Source organism: Puma concolor, chromosome B3, assembly GCF_028749965.1.
Source record: "Puma concolor isolate L17-30 chromosome B3, mPumCon1.1.hap2, whole genome shotgun sequence".
NCBI lineage: Eukaryota > Metazoa > Chordata > Mammalia > Carnivora > Felidae > Puma > Puma concolor.
Genome location: NC_141672.1, coordinates 97,468,263 through 97,483,981, shown reverse-complemented (window position 1 = coordinate 97,483,981; position 15,719 = coordinate 97,468,263). Strand labels below are relative to the sequence as shown.

The window sequence follows — 15,719 nt, the reverse complement described above, 5'->3', positions numbered from 1 at the left end:
TTTAGTCTGTGCACATACATTAAACACCTACTATGTGTCAGGTATTGATCTTGGAGGTAGGGATAATGTTATGAGCAATGTAGGCCCAACTCTTCTCTTATGGCACTGACAGTGTAGTGAGGGGAGGGGACTGGAGAAATACCCAAGTAAACATGTCAACTCAGTAATTTCAGGTAGTGTTAGTAGCTATGAAGAAAACAAAACTGTCTGGTGATCGAGGGGAAGGTCAGAGCCCTTAGAAAGACTCTTATCAGTGGGCTAATGAATGACGGGGAGGCAGATGTTTATGGAAAGGAAAGAGCAGTAACAGTGGGATGCGTGTTCTAGTAGCAGATATAATCAGTGCAAAAGTCCTGAGACAGAATTTGTTCGACTTAAAGGATATGTTACATTGAGAACACAGGGTAGCTGGACCTTAGGGGAAGAGGACCACGTGGTAGGGGATAAAGTTGAGATGCTGGCAGAGGCAGAGCAGGGAAGGTCTTGGAACCCGTGATAGAAAGTGATTCTAGAGGGTGCAGAGGAGTAAGCTGTAATATGGGTTCAAGGAGCCTGTCCCTTGTGGACCCAAAATAACATGTAAATACACACACATGAGGAACAGAAACTTCACTGGTTACAGCTGCTACAGGTGCTAGTCTCAGACCAGGCCTCTGAACTTGAGAACACCTGACCTCACTGCTGCCTTTCTTTGGGATCAGCTGCCAGCAATATAGCATGCCAGGGACTGGTCAGCAACTCACTAGCTCTAGAAATTTGGAGTTCTGAGTTCTTTGGGGGCAGATATCAACCTGATTTGACATCATTATCGTTGTAATAATAAAAACCAGCTCGAGCTACTTTACTGCAGTATCAGGAATCAAGCATTAAAAAAACTATTTGGGGTTGGTGAGGCTGTGACAGTCCAAGGGCCCCCTCCTCCAAAGCCAGGCCCCAGGCCTGTCTCTTTAAGGACTTCCCTCTGGACTAACCCTCCCACAGACTCCTCCCTCTGCCTATTTATACCTGAAGCAGCAACTCACTCGCGACAGCTTCTGTTTCTAGACTCGGACCTTAGTCTTGTCTTATGTGGTGGAGAACGCTTCTGGATCCTATGGATGGGACTTCATAGGTATGTGTCTGGAGAAAGCGGGGAATGGAAGGGGATGGGAGTATATGAGGGTACATGGTGGGGTGAAGAGGTTGAAAAGATTAAGCGGGACAAAGGACTCAAATAGCTTTGTAATCAGATGAGGTTAGAGTTAGCTGGAATGTTCAAGGGAGATAAAGCAGAGACTGGGTACAAACTTAGAACAGGTGAACCTAACATGTGTACATATTATGTTAACAAGTCACTGTGGGGGCGCCTGGGTGGCTCAGTTGGTTAAGTCTCCAACTCTTGATTTCAGCTCAGGTCATGAGACTAGGGTCATGGGTTCGAGTCCCGTGTAGGGCTCTGCACTAACAGCATGGGGCCTGCTTGAGATTCTCTCCCCTCTGCCACTCCCTTGCACATGCTGTCTCTCAAAAAAAAAAAAATAATAATAAATAGTATTTAAAAAATATATAAAAGGTAACTGTGAAAAATAGCCCATAACTTGTCACTTTGTAACCAGTAGCTTGGTCCTTTAAGAGAGGAAACAGAATTCGAGCTTTGGGGCAAAGTTCTGCAAATACATGAAGTATTTTATGTGAACTTTTCAATTCAGTGGTAACCCCTTTACTCATAAAGTTCAATGATTTTGCAATGATCGGTGACCAGCAAGAGCCATGCAGGTTAATAAATAGTGGGAGAGGAGTTCCAAGCCAGTTACCATGCCAAGTGTGAAATTTCAAAATAATCACAGGGAATTTAGACATCATCTAAAGGAGGCAAAGCTGACCCACTTTCCTGGATGTATTTTGTATCATGAAGACCCTCAGGCGGGACGTGCTATCTCCACTGGCCCATTCCTCATCACTCCCTAGCACTCCCCTCTCATCAGCCAGTTTCACGGAATTGTGTTACTTGGGTGGGCCCTGGAGAGGTTGAGGTTGTGAACACTGGTCAACTAAGAAATCTGCCAACAATTGGATAATATTGGGGTGGGTGTTGTAAGTGTTCGAGTGAAAAGAGAATTTGTTCAGACAACTGGAATAGAAAAAAATATATAATTTTAATTTGGTGCTATATTTCTTCCCTAAAGCAGTTTAACAGAAATTCTCTCATCAATCCCAACAATTTTGTGGGGTAGATTTTACAAATGTAACTATTCCCATTTTACAGATTGAGAAACGGAGGCAATTTTAACACTCACACCTTGATTCAAAAAAAATCCTCTGAGGGGCTCCTGGGTGGCTCAGTTAGTTAAGCACCCAACCATTGATTTTTGCCTGAGGTCATGTTCTCCTGGTTTGTTGGATCAAGCCCCACATCAGGATCTATGTTGGCAGCACAGAGCCTGCTTGGGTTTCTCTCTCTTCCTTGCTCTGTCTGCCCCTTCCCCTCTCCCTCTCCCAAAACAAACATAAAAAAAAAATCCTCTAAAACCTGGGCTCTATTAGAGATTACAATAAACAAACAACATAAATCGTGCCTTGCAAGCAGGTGTGCCCTACCATTTAATAACAATGATCCCCTGAGGTGCTTTGGTTTACCAGGAATCTGAGGACTAACTTTCTAGCAAATTTTATAAAGGTTGTAAGGACTTCTCATTTCCTCTTTCTTCCCTCTTTTTACTTCCAGTATTTTCTTCTTTGGTTTTTCTCAATTCCTCTTTTTTCCAAAACAAGAAAGTCTACTCCTTTTTGCTCCTTTTTGTTTGGTTGGTTTGGTGGTGTTTTTTGTTTTTGTTTTGGGTTTTTTGTTGTTGTTCTTTACAATTAAGGATCATACTGATTGTTAGCTGATGACACTTTAGCATGGATACATTTACATGTCTGTGTTACTCTGGCCAATTATTTGCATTTGAGGACTATCACAAATGAAAGGCTTTGCTCTGTTTAAAGGATTAAGACTCTGGTGAGGAGTATTTTTTGGTGGGGAGTGATACATAGTCAGGCAGCCATCACTCTCAAGGCTAGATGGAAAGTATACTTGATTCACCTTTTGGAACCTGGAAGAAAAGCCTTTGCCTCCCTTCACTGTTGAGGAAGAGGGGGTTGGAACTCTTTCTCCTGTCAGTGAAAAGAGAAAGCTCCAGAAGGAGTAGGCTGTTATGGTTGTAGAGTCACAGTACCCACCTCCCACTCCCCCCGCCACCCACCCTGCTGAAAGCAAGATTGACCCCAGTTTCATTCAGAAGGATTAGCCTCTTTGTTCATTTTTCATTTGTCCTATTTACTGTTCTAATTTAATATTCACTGCACCTTTCCCAGGGTAACTCCACTCCTTCCTTGAGGTTTTCTCCACTCCAGAAAACTTCCTTAAATTTCCAGTGATTCCACCCTCTGGTGACAAAGTTTTTGTGGGAGAGAGATAGTGTGATTTGGGGACAAAGATTTTCCTGGCTACCCTAAAACAAAACTGCTCTCGGGGCGCCTGGGTGGCGCAGTCGGTTGAGCGTCCGACTTCAGCCAGGTCACGATCTCGCCGTCCGGGAGTTCGAGCCCCGCGTCGGGCTCTGGGCTGATGGCTCAGAGCCTGGAGCCTGTTTCCGATTCTGTGTCTCCCTCTCTCTCTGCCCCTCCCCCGTTCATGCTCTGTCTCTCTCTGTCCCAAAGATAAATAAACGTTGAAAAAAAAAATTAAAAAAAAAAAAAAAAAAACTGCTCTCGGGCTCACATACAAAAGGCAAACGAAATTAACAATCTCATTTTGGTCTTTAATGAGCACTTGGTACAAACACTCTGTTATTTAAACTTTTACTTACTGAAACATTGTAAGAATGGTACAGAGAATTTCTGTATACCCTGTACCCAGATTCACTAGTTTTTCAACATTTACCACATCTGCTTTATTATTCTCTCCCTTACACCCCTGCCTTGTTTTATTTTTTTCTGGACCATTTGAGAATATGTAGCAAGTATCATGCTCTTTGAGTGCATATTTCCTAAGAACAAGGATGTTCTTTTACATAACCATAATAAAACAAATTCCAGAAATTTAATCTTGATAGAATAATTTAATCTACAGTATGATGCCAATTTTGTTAATTGTCCAAATAATATTCTACCCTCCCTATAATTGTATCATGTCTTTTAGTCTCGTTTAATCAGGAATAGTTGCTGTTTATCTTTCATGACTTCGACATTTTTGAAGACTATAGACTGTTTATATTACATGTTCTATTGGTTCATCTGGTGTTTCCTCATAATTACATTCAGATTATGCATCTCTGGGTGGAATTATTACACTGGTGATTTTGTGTTCTCTCCAGATTGTCCTGTCTGGAGTAATATGAGATCAGTCTGCATCTAATAGGTGATGACAATTTTAACTACCCAGTCATTATTTATTTCTTCTCTGTATATTTATTACTTGTACACTTGGAATCAAGCCATCTTTGGAAAGACCATGAGTTCATACAAATATCCTGCTCCTCATCAAACTTTCTCCCCAAATTTAGTGTCCATTCTTGTTCACACCAATCTTTTTCATGATGGCTGCAAAATGGTAATTTTCCAATTATACCACCACTGCCTCCACATTTATCAAATGACCTCTGTTATAAGGAAGAGTCTTCTTCCCCTCTAGTCCATTTTATGTATGTTTACAGCTTTAGTGATGAAATTCACATACCATATAATTCACCCTTTCAACATGTACATTCACTAGGGGGTTATTTCTCTTTATTACAGGAAAATACACATAGGAAATTTGCCATCTTAACCATTTTTAAGTGTACAGTTCAGTGGTATTAAATACGTTGATACTATGAAACCATCTTTATCTATTTTCATAAGTCTTTCATCTTGTAAAACTCAGACTGTATACCCGTTAAACAATAACACTTTATCCCCGCCCCTGGCAACCACTATACTCTGTGTCTCTATGGCGTTCACTACTCTGACTACCTCAGTGGGATCACACAGTATTTGTCTTCTTGTGACTGGCTTATTTCATTCTGCACGATGCCCTCAAGGTTCGTCCATGTTGTAGTATGTTGCGGGATTCCCTTCCTTTTTAAGGTGGAATAGTATTCCATTGTATGGATACACCACATTTTGTTTATTCATCTATTGATGGACACTGGTTGCTTGCACGTGTTAACTGTTGGAAATACTGCTAAGAATATGGGTGTACAAATACCTCTTCAAAACCCTGCTTTCAATTCCTTTGAGTATATGTCCCAAAATGGAATGGCTGGATCATACGGGAATTCTGTTTTTGTTTTTAGAGGCAGTGCTATGCTGTTTGCCACAGCAGTTGTGCTATTTTATATTCCCCGCAACAGTGCACAAAGGTTCCAATTTCTCCACATCCTCACCAACACTTCATGTTTTCTCTTTTTTTGATAGTAGCATCCTTATGGGTATGAGGTGGTATTTTTTTCTTTTATTTTTTTTAATCAAAAAATTTTTGAGAGAGAGAGAGAGAGGGAGGGAGACAGTGTGAACAAGGGAAGGACAGAGGAGGAGACACAGAATCTGAAGTAAGCTCCAGGCTCTGAGCTCTCAGCACAGAGCCTGACGCAGGGCTCCAGCTCCCAAACCGTGAGGTGATGACCTGAGCCAAAGTCAGATGCTTCACCGACTGAGCCACCCAGGCACCTCAGTATGAGGCAGTATCTTAACTGTGTTTTTGATTCATTTCCCTAATGATTAGTGATGTTGAGTATCTTTTCATGTGCTTGTTGGCCATTTGTGTATCTTTGGAGAAATGTCCATTTAGGTCCTTTGCACATTTTTTAATTGGGTTGCTTGGGTTTTTTCCTGGTGAATTTTAGGAGTTCTCTATGTATTTTGGATATTAATTTCTTATCAGATAGATGATTTGCAAATATTTTCTCCCATTCTGTGGGTTGTCTTTTTACTCTGAATAGTGTCTTTTGCACAAAGTATCTTAACTTTCATGTATCCCAGCTTGCCTATTTTTTCTTTTTCCTGTGGCCTTTACTGTCCTATCTAAGGAATCATTGTCAAATCCAGTATCATGAAGTTTTGTCTAATTTTTGTGCCTAAGAGTTTTGTTATATTGAGTCTTAGATTTAGGTCCTTGATCTATTTTGTGTTAATTTTTGTATATGGTTTTAGATAAAGATATGTACTGCCCCATTGGATGAAGCAAGGGTAGGAAAAAAAAAAGCCCTGAATCTAGTAAATAAGTAATAAATAAGTGTACATTGTGCCATTCTCTCTTTTCTCATGTATAGTTGTTTCTGTTTTTTTTTTTTTTTTTTTTAATCCCACCCTACCAACCTCGCCCATTCCAGCCCCGCCAACTCTGGGTCATCACTGGGGACAAGTCTGTCAGGGACGTTCTGTTTACTGGATAGTGAACCCTCTTGAGCGAGAGACCTGGGCCATTTTGGTCACTATCATGTCCTCAGCATCACCCAGCACAGTGTGACAAATGGATGAACCAGTGAAGGAGTATACTCACTGTGTAGACAAGTCATCATCAATTTAGAAGAAAATACTAGGTGGCTCAGTCAGGTAAGCATCCAATTTCGGCTCAGGTCATGATCTCAGTTGGTGAGTTCGAACCCCATGTGGGGCTCTGCTGACAGCTCAGAGCCTGGAGCCTGCTTCAGATTCTGTCTCTCTCAAAAATAAGTAAACATTAAAATGAAAAAAAAACTAAATATTGTGTTCAGGTTTGTACTATGGACCAAGCTTGAGCTAATTGCATTATTATTAATAGTTGTGATTATTAGTAGTAACAACACCAAATAAAAAATTAATCCTAACAAGCCATGGGGTTTTTTGTTTTTCTTTAAATCCTCCACCCCTCCAGTTTGCTCTCTCCAACCAACCTTCCCTTCCATCTTTCTTCCATGTCCAACTCTTCATCCATTACTCTCCCCTCTCCTGCTCAAGGAAATACAGGACTCAACACAGTGAACCAACTAGATCTAACAGACACGTATAGGACACTCTACCCCAAAACAATGGAAGATACATTCTTCTCCAGTGCACATGGGACATTTTTCAGGACAGGCCATATGTTAGACCACAGCTTAAGTCTCAGTAGATTAAAAAATTTAGAGGGTAGTTTGGGTGGCTCAGTTAGGCACCTGACTTGGGCTCAGGTCATGATTTCCTGGTTCAGGATTTGGAGCCTCGCGTTGGGCTCTGTGCTGACAGCTCAGAGCCTGGAGCCTGCTTCAGATTCTGTGTCTCCTTCTCTCTCCCCCTTCCCCACTTGTGCTCTGTCTATCAAAAATAAATGTAAAAAAAAAAAAAAACTTAAAAAAAATTTTTTTTTCCATCTCATGCCTGACTGCAGTAGGAATAAAATATTCTTCAGTCCCAAGTGCTACCAGTGTGAAGACCCATGCAAAAAAGAAGAGAGAATATAGGAAATAGAACAGAGGTGTATTAGCTGATCCTTAAGCCATTGGCTTAACTCAGGTTCTCATTGGTTCAAGGCTGGACATGATTGTGCTACAATGGTGCATTTGTGTAGTGTGTTTTTACTTCGAAAATATTTCTTTCATTCTCCCCTTTATTTACCAAAATAGCTTTATTCTTTTCACTGAGTCAACTGGCAGTTTTATTTGGACTATATTAAAACCATTTCCTGGGGCACCTGGGTAGCTCAGTTGGTTAAGCATCTGACTTCAGCTCAGGTCATGTTCTTTTGGTTAGTGAGTTCGAGCCCCTGCCTTGGGCTCTCTGCTGTCAGGGCAGAGTCTGCTTCAGATCCTCTGTCTCCCTCTTTCTCTGCTCCTACCCCAGTCGTTTGTGCATATGCACTTGCATGCTCTGTCTCTCTCTTTCTCAAAAAATAAATAAACGTTAAAAAAAAACGCTGTCTAAATGGTTATGCCATGTTTTGAGTTTCCCAAGATACTACTACTGCAGATTTGACCAAGTTTATTATACTTAGTAATAAAAGATAAAGTGCATAAAATGCACTAGTCTTAAGTATATAGTTTGAATTTTTACATATGTATATGTCTGGATAAGCAATATTTGAGATAAAATGATAGAATATTTCCTATACCTCATGAGATTCTCTTGTGTGTTTCTCATTCTATTCCCTGAAGAATTAATATTTTGATTTTCATCAACATTTTTCACTTTTGCTCTTTTTTTAAGTTTATTTTTGAGAGAGAGCATGTGCAAGAGCATACCCATGAGCGTGGGGGAAGGGCAGAGAGAGGGGAAGAGAACCTCCAGCAGCTATGAGCTGTCCATGCAGAGCCCTATGCAGGGCTTGATCTCACAAACCATGAGATCATGACCTGAGCTGAAATCAAGGCAGACGCTCAACCAACTGAGCCACCCCGGTGCCCCTACTTTTGCTTGTTCTTAAACTTGATATAAATGAGATCATATAATAGAACTCTTTTTGTCAGGCTTTCCTGCAACATAGTATCTGACATTTCTCTGTCTTGTTGCTGGAGTCAATTATTTCTTTAATAGATGGGTAGTATTCCATTATATAAATGTGTCACAATTTATTTGTTGATAAACATTTGGGTGGTTTTATCTTTTGGATATTATGAATACAGCTGCTGTGAATATAATGTACCAATGATACAACATTTGCACTCCTGTTAGAGATAAAAAAATAGAATTCCTGTATCATAAAGCAAATGCATATTTAACCCTAGTAGAAACTGACAAATGATTTTTCCAAAGAGATTATGTCATTTTGCATGCCCCCCTCAGCAATATATGAGATCCATATCCTTAAAGACACTTCATATTGTCAGTCTTCTAAATCTTAGCCTTTCTGGGGTGGGAATAGTAGTTTCTCATTGTGTCTTCATTCTCATTTCCCTAATGAGTCATATAAAGCCCTACTGAAATTTGCTTCATATGTTTATTGTCCATGTGGATACCCTCCGTTTCCAAGTTCCTGTTCAAATCTTTTGCCCAATTTTTTATTGGATTGGTTGTTTTTATCAGTTTGTAGATTTTTTTTTTAACGGTGGTTCTGAATCCTTAGATATATGTATTACCAATATCTTCTGGTCTGTGACTTGCAAGCAAATTTATAGGTAAAAGGAATCTCAGATTCTTAACCTAAAGATTATAAGAAGACTGAGGGGAAATTTTTGAGGTATTTGATTGTGTTCTTATAAATGAAAGACGTGAGTCATAATCTCAGATCAATTTTCTTTAAAAAAAATTTTTTTTAATGTTTTTATTTTTGCGACAGAGAGAGACAGAGCATGAGCAGGGGAGGGGCAGAGAGAGAGGGAGACACAGAATCGGAAGCAGGCTCCAGGCTCTGAGCTGTCGGCACAGAGCCCAATGTGGGGCTCAAACCCACAGACTGTGAGATCATGACCTGAGCCAAAGTCAGACGCTCAACCGACTGAGCCATCCAGGCGACCCGCAGATCAATTTTCTTAAAGAACTATTTAGTTGAAATCAACTAGCCATTTATGAAGCATCTGTTAAAGCCTTCTAGACATTCCAAGGTAATAAAGATAGTCTTTTTCCATGAGGTGCTGCTGTTGAGCAAGAGAGGCACAAGCAAGATGGTCAACCATCTTGGTCAACCAAGATGGCCATAGGATGTGAAAACACCTGTTGATGTGCAGTGGACATGTGAATGAACAGAAAACTAATTTGGCCTGAGAGGAGGCGATACTGGAGAAGGATGAATTTTGAAGATGGGGTAGGAGTTTTCCAGGGTTGGGTAGGCCTTGCAGGAAAAGGGAACATAAGGAACAAATGCCCAGAGGAATGAAGGGTCCAAGTGCCAGGAGCAGCAGGAGTCAAGGGTGGTCAGAATGTAGAATGAGGGAGAGGACAAATGACTTGAGATAAAGCAGGAAAAGTTAGCCAAGTGAGGACGTGGAAAAATTTGTAGCACTGTTACAATTTGGGACTTTATCCTGTGTGCTGGCAAGCCACCTGAGGATTTCAAAAGTATGGAAGTATTAAGATCAGATCTGAATAGATTAGATAGGATTAGAACAGGGGTTGTAATCCCTCTGGCTTTGAACCCCTTTGGAAGTTTGGTAAAACCTATAAATTCCAAGGAATAATTTTAAATGTATAAATTAAAATACATAGAGGGGTGCCTGGGTGGCAGTTAAGTGTCTGACTCTTGGTTTTATTATAGTTGAAACCTACATTTCAACATCATCTATAATTATTACTTTGAAATTCTGATAGTTATTAGATCTACTGCTAGATCTTTTTGAAAATGTGCTAATGGTGGGGTGCCTGGGTGGCTCAGTCAGTTAAGCATGTGACTTTGGCTCAGGTCATTATCTCATAGTTGGTGAGTTCAACCCCTGCATCTGCTGTCACTGCAGAGCCTGCTTTGGACCCTGTGTCTACCTCCCTCTTCCTGTTCTCTCTCTCTCTCCCTCCCCCTCCCTCCCCCTCCCTCCCCCTCCCTCCCCCTCCCTCCCCCTCCCTCCCCCTCCCCCCCTCCCTCCCCCTCCCCCTTCCTCCCCCTCTCTCTCTCTTTCCCTCTCTCTCTCTCAAAATAATTATTGAAAACAACAAAAAAAAAGAATCCATGGGGTGCCTGGGTGGCTCAGTTGGTTAAGCGACTGACTCTTTATTTCAGCTCAGGTCATGATCTCAGTTTGTGAGTTTGAGCATCGCATCAGGCTCTGTGCTGACAATGAGAAGCCTACTTGGGATTCTCTGTCTCCCCCTCTCTCTTCCCCTCCCTGCTTGAGTGTTCTCTCTCTCTCTCTCTCTCTCTCTCTCTCAAAAATAAAATTTAAGAAATCCTATAATATTGAAATACAAATATTTCTTAATTATGATATTTGCCCATTAGCACATTTTATTCTTAAAGCAGAAAAAAAATTGTAATGTTTATTTAATTTTGAGAGACCAAGAGACAGAGCATGAGTGGCAGAGGGGCAGAGAGAGGGAGACAAAGAATCCAAAGTAGGCTCCAGGCTCCGAGCTGTCAGCGTAGAGCTCAACTTGGGCTCAAACTCATGAACCATGAGATCATGACCTGAGCCAAATTCGGCTTGACTAACTGAGCCACCCAGGCACCCCACCATTAGCACATTTTCAAAAAGATCTAGCAGTAGATCTAATAACATAATTTCGAAGTAATAATTATAGATGATGTTGAGATGTAGGTTTCAACTATAATGTGATATGAAAATATCTGTAATTACTATTGATGACATCATGGGTTCTAATACTATGGTTGTTTCTTACATTCATAACCAAAGAAAATACTAAATTTCAGTTAGATTTTACTGAAAATGTACTTTTCTCAGTATCATAGACCTAGTGAAGTCTGTGTATGTATCCCAGACTAAGGTTCCCTGTGATCAGAAGGATATCCTGGGTGATAGACTAAGGGGTAAGTCAGAGACAGGAAGGCCAGTTAGGAGGCCATCTCAGTGGTCCAGATAAGCCTGAATGGAGGCTGTGGTAAGAGGTGGAGGGCATGGTTGCTATTTGGAAATAGAATCCAGGTATGTGTGTTGGGAGGGTGAGGAAATGATTTGGGAAATGGGAGAGGGGAATGCCTAGGAGGAATTCTTTTAGGCTCCCAGCTTGGGTAAGAGAGATGATGGCATTCCAAGCTATTACTAGCTCTTAGCTGGATTGTAGGATATGGTCTTGCCTCACTAAGGTCTAATTTCCACAGAGCAGTCAGTGAACTTTTGAAGATAAGATTACATAATGTCTCCGCTCAAAGGCATGCAATGGTCAAAGTCCCTCCATTAGCCCTTAAGGCTCCGTATAATATGGCCCTCCATCTTCTCTCTTCATCTTACTCCCTTCACCCCACCTACTCCCCTGCCTCCCCCATTTACTATGTTCTAGCAAGTTACTCTTCTCAAGTATACAAGGGAATGTTCTTGCTTTGGGCCTCTGCACGGACTCTACTCTTCTTCTGAAACAGTCTTTCTTTAGATATCCACATGCTAACTGCCTTTAACCCCTTCACATTACATCTACAAGGTCTATCTCCTCAGGATGCCTGGGTGGCTCAGTTGGTTAAGCCTCTGATTTCAGCTCAGGTCATTATCTTACGGTTCCTGAGATCAGACCCTTCATGGGGCTCTCTGCTATCAGCACAGAGCCCATTTCAGATCCTCTGCCTGCCCCACTGCCCCTCCCTTGCTCACACTTGCTTTCTCTCAAAAATAAACATTAAAACAAAAGCCCTTCCTCAAGTCTCACTCTGTTCTATTGATTCCTGACTTTTAATATACCATATTACTTACTCAATTTATTATCTACCAGCTCTCAGTAGAATAGGAGGCCCGTGAAGACTGGGATCTTTGTTTTGGTCACTGTGGTTTCAAACATCCAGAACAGTGATTGTGCATAGCAGGTGCTCGATAGATACTGTATGAATGAATAGGGAATGATGACATATCTCCAAGAAAGGAAAGGAGCAGAAGTTTTTAGGAAATGAAGGAAATGCTATTGATTTACTTTTTTGAGAAAGGACCTTTAGGTTGTTCTAATGGGTGTAGATAGTAGGTGGTATGGAGTTCAGGGGAAAGGGTGAGTGGTGCAGAATTGTAAATATGGAAGCTGTTTAGCTTGTAGGGAATACTTGCAGCTTGGTCTTGCCCGGAGAGTACCTGTAGACTGATGAAAGAAAACTGGCAAATTTGGGGGGACAACTAACATTTAAAAAGTAGTCGAAAAAGGGGCACCTGGGTGGCTCAGTTGGTTAACCATCATACCTCGGCTCGGGTCATGATCTCAAGGCTCCTGAGTTGGAGCCCTGCATTGGGTTCTCTGCTCTCAGCACAGAGCCTGCTCTGTCTCTCTCTCTCTGCCCTGCCCTTGCTTGCACTCTCTTCTCTCCTCTCTCTCTCTCTCTCTCTCTCTCTCTCTCTCTCTGAAAAATAAACATTAAATAAAAATTATTCAAAAAAAGTAGTCAAAAAAAGAAGCGATAGCTTTTTCTACTTTTTTTTTTTTTTTTGCTATCAGAGAACACACAGAAATTATTAAATTTAAAAGTGGAAAAGTATATGTTCAGTGAAATTGGTAAGACAGTATTTTTAAATTAGATTTTAAAAACGTAATGGATTTTTCTAATTTTGGCAACAGTGCTCTTGTAAAACAGTGTGTTTTGGGGAGTGTTCGAAATGTTTTCTTTCAGCATTTATTTGTGTTTTGTATTTTCTAGCTGATGTGACACCAAGGCATCAGGTCAAATTTCTTTGAATTTTTGAGTGTCAAAGGAGACAGGGTATTACCTGTTTTAATTCTAAGCAATCATGTATTAAAATGTACTCAGAAGCTTAAGTGTGAGATACAGAGACTGATGTGAAAAGTTGCAAAATTCTAGGGTCTTGTATTTTAAGAGAATGTATCAAAGTACAGAACAGTCATATAGTGCACTGAATTTAGAGAACTCATGTATAGGTGCTGAACAAAAGAAACGAGGACTAGGTGTGAGAGAGGATTTAAATTGTGCAGGCATTCATCTCTGCCATTTCCCCCCAACGACTCCGTCTCTCCGTCTCTCCGTCTCTCCGTCTCTCCGTCTCTCCGTCTCTCCGTCTCTCCGTCTCTCCGTCTCTCCGTCTCTCCGTCTCTCCGTCTCTCCGTCTCTCCGTCTCTCCGTCTCTCCGTACTTTGTTTCCTCTTATTTTTGAGAGAGAGCGAGAGATTGAGAGAAGGAAAGACCATTCCAGAGGCAGAGGAAGAGAGAATCTTAAGCTCCGCTCCCAGCGTGGAGCTTGACATGGAACTCAATCTCACAACCATGAGATCATGACCTGAGCCAGAGCTGAAATCAGGAGTCAGTCACTTAACCGAGTCACACAGTCATCCCAGCTACTATCTTTTATTATGTGAGCATGAAAAGCAAGCCTTGAAGAGGCCGTTCGTTAGTTAATAGTTTTCACGTGATGTTCGTGTGAGCCTTTCACTGCGTTAAGTGTCATTATAGTGTTGCATGTAAACTTTTGTAATCAACATATTCCATTTAAAATTTTTTTGGAGATTTTGATTGAGATTGCATTGATTTTGTAGATTGAAAAACCTTCTCTTCAAAACACTGGGGTTTCCTATCCAGGAAACATTGTCTGTCTCTCTAGCTATTTTGTCTTCTTTTCTGTCATTGTTTTTTCCATGTAAGTCTTTAACATTTTTCATTAGGTTTACTTTTTTTAATTTTTTTTTTTACATTCATTTTTGAGAGACAGAGACAGAGCACAGGTGGGGGAAGGGCAGAGAGAGAGGGAGACACAGAATCTGAAGAAGGCTCCAGGATCCGAGCTTGGTCAGCACAGAGCCCGACGCAGGGCTCGAACTCACAAACTGAGACATCATGACCTGAGCTGAAGTCGGATGCACAACCGACTGAGCCACCCAGGCGCCCCTCATTAGATTTACTTCTAAGTGATGTGATGGTTTTGTTGCTATTGTGAATGGATCTCCTTCCCCTAATATTCTCTAACTGGCTATTATTGGAGTATTAGAAACTATTAATTTTTCAAATATTGATCTTATATTGAATTTCCTCATTAGTTCTAATAGTTTAACCATAACTTCTGAAATAGGTTTTGTTTCCTCTTTTCCATTGACTTGTATTTTAGGTTTCTTCCTGTTTCAGTGTGTGTTAACTAAAAACCTTAAATAGTGAATAGCAGTGGTGGAAGTATTCTTGTTTTTTTTACTTTCAAGGAAATTCTTGCTTTGAATGTTTCACGATTAGGTACGACGCTTGCTGTAGTGTTACGTAGAATTCTCTATAAGGAAGTTTTACTCTCTTCCTAGCTTTCTTTGACATTTTGATAGGGATGGAATTAAATTTTGGCAAGTGTTCTCTTCAGCCTAAGATGATCATTTGGTTTCTATTTCCTTTAAATGGATAGTGTGGTGATTTGTATTAATAGACTTCATAGCGGCTCCTGGGTGGCTCAGTTGGTTGAGTGTCTGACTTGATTTTTGGCTCAGGTCATGATCTCAGGGTTAGTGAGATTGAGCCCTGTTTTGAGTTTTGGCCTGACAGATGGGAGCCTGTTTGGGTTTCTTTTTCTTTCCCTGCCCCTCCCCTGTTCTTTCTTTCTCTAAAGTTAAATAAACTTTTTTTAAAATGTTCTAGGGGCGCCTGGGTGGCGCAGTCGGTTAAGCGTCCGACTTCAGCCAGGTCACGATCTCGCGGTCCGTGAGTTCGAGCCCCGCATCGGGCTCTGGCTGATGGCTCAGAGCCTGGAGCCTGTTTCCGATTCTGTGTCTCCCTCTCTCTCTGCTCCTCCCCCATTCATGCTCTGTCTCTCTCTGTCCCAAAAATAAATAAACGTTGAAAAAAAAAAAATTAAAAAAAAAATAAATAAAAAAATAAAATGTTCTAAAGAAATAGACTTCATTATTTTGAAGCAGTTGTGTATTCCTACAATAAATTCTCTTAGTCGTGATGTAATATATTCCTTTACCACACTACCATATTCTGAGCTGATACTGTATTTGGGATTTTTGCTTCTATGTTTATAAATGTGAGTTGTTTCTTGTGGTTTTGTTTTTGTTTTTGTTTTTTTTTTTGAAGGGGAGACAGAGACAGTACTTCCCATTTTGGTTTGTTATCAGGATTATGTTGGTCTCAGAATGAAATGTGAAGCTTTTTATCCTTTGTGTGTGTGTGTGTGTGTGTGTGTGTGTGTGTGTGCGCGCGCGTGCTTTGGGAAGCTTGTATAACAAAGAAATCATCTGTTCTTTGATGGTTTTGTAGAATT

At 40.8% G+C, this 15,719-nt stretch overlaps 1 protein-coding gene across 1 annotated transcript in view; it reads left to right on the top strand.

Annotated features, from left to right (window-relative positions):
- The first annotated feature begins 966 nt into the window (after window positions 1–966).
- The window catches only part of ATOSA (atos homolog A), a 116,865-nt gene continuing 102,112 nt past the window's right edge, over window positions 967–15,719 (top strand). The window contains exon 1 of the mRNA XM_086710717.1: window positions 967–1,111. The gene's annotated coding sequence lies outside the window, so the exon portion shown is untranslated. The remainder of the gene's footprint in view (window positions 1,112–15,719) is intronic.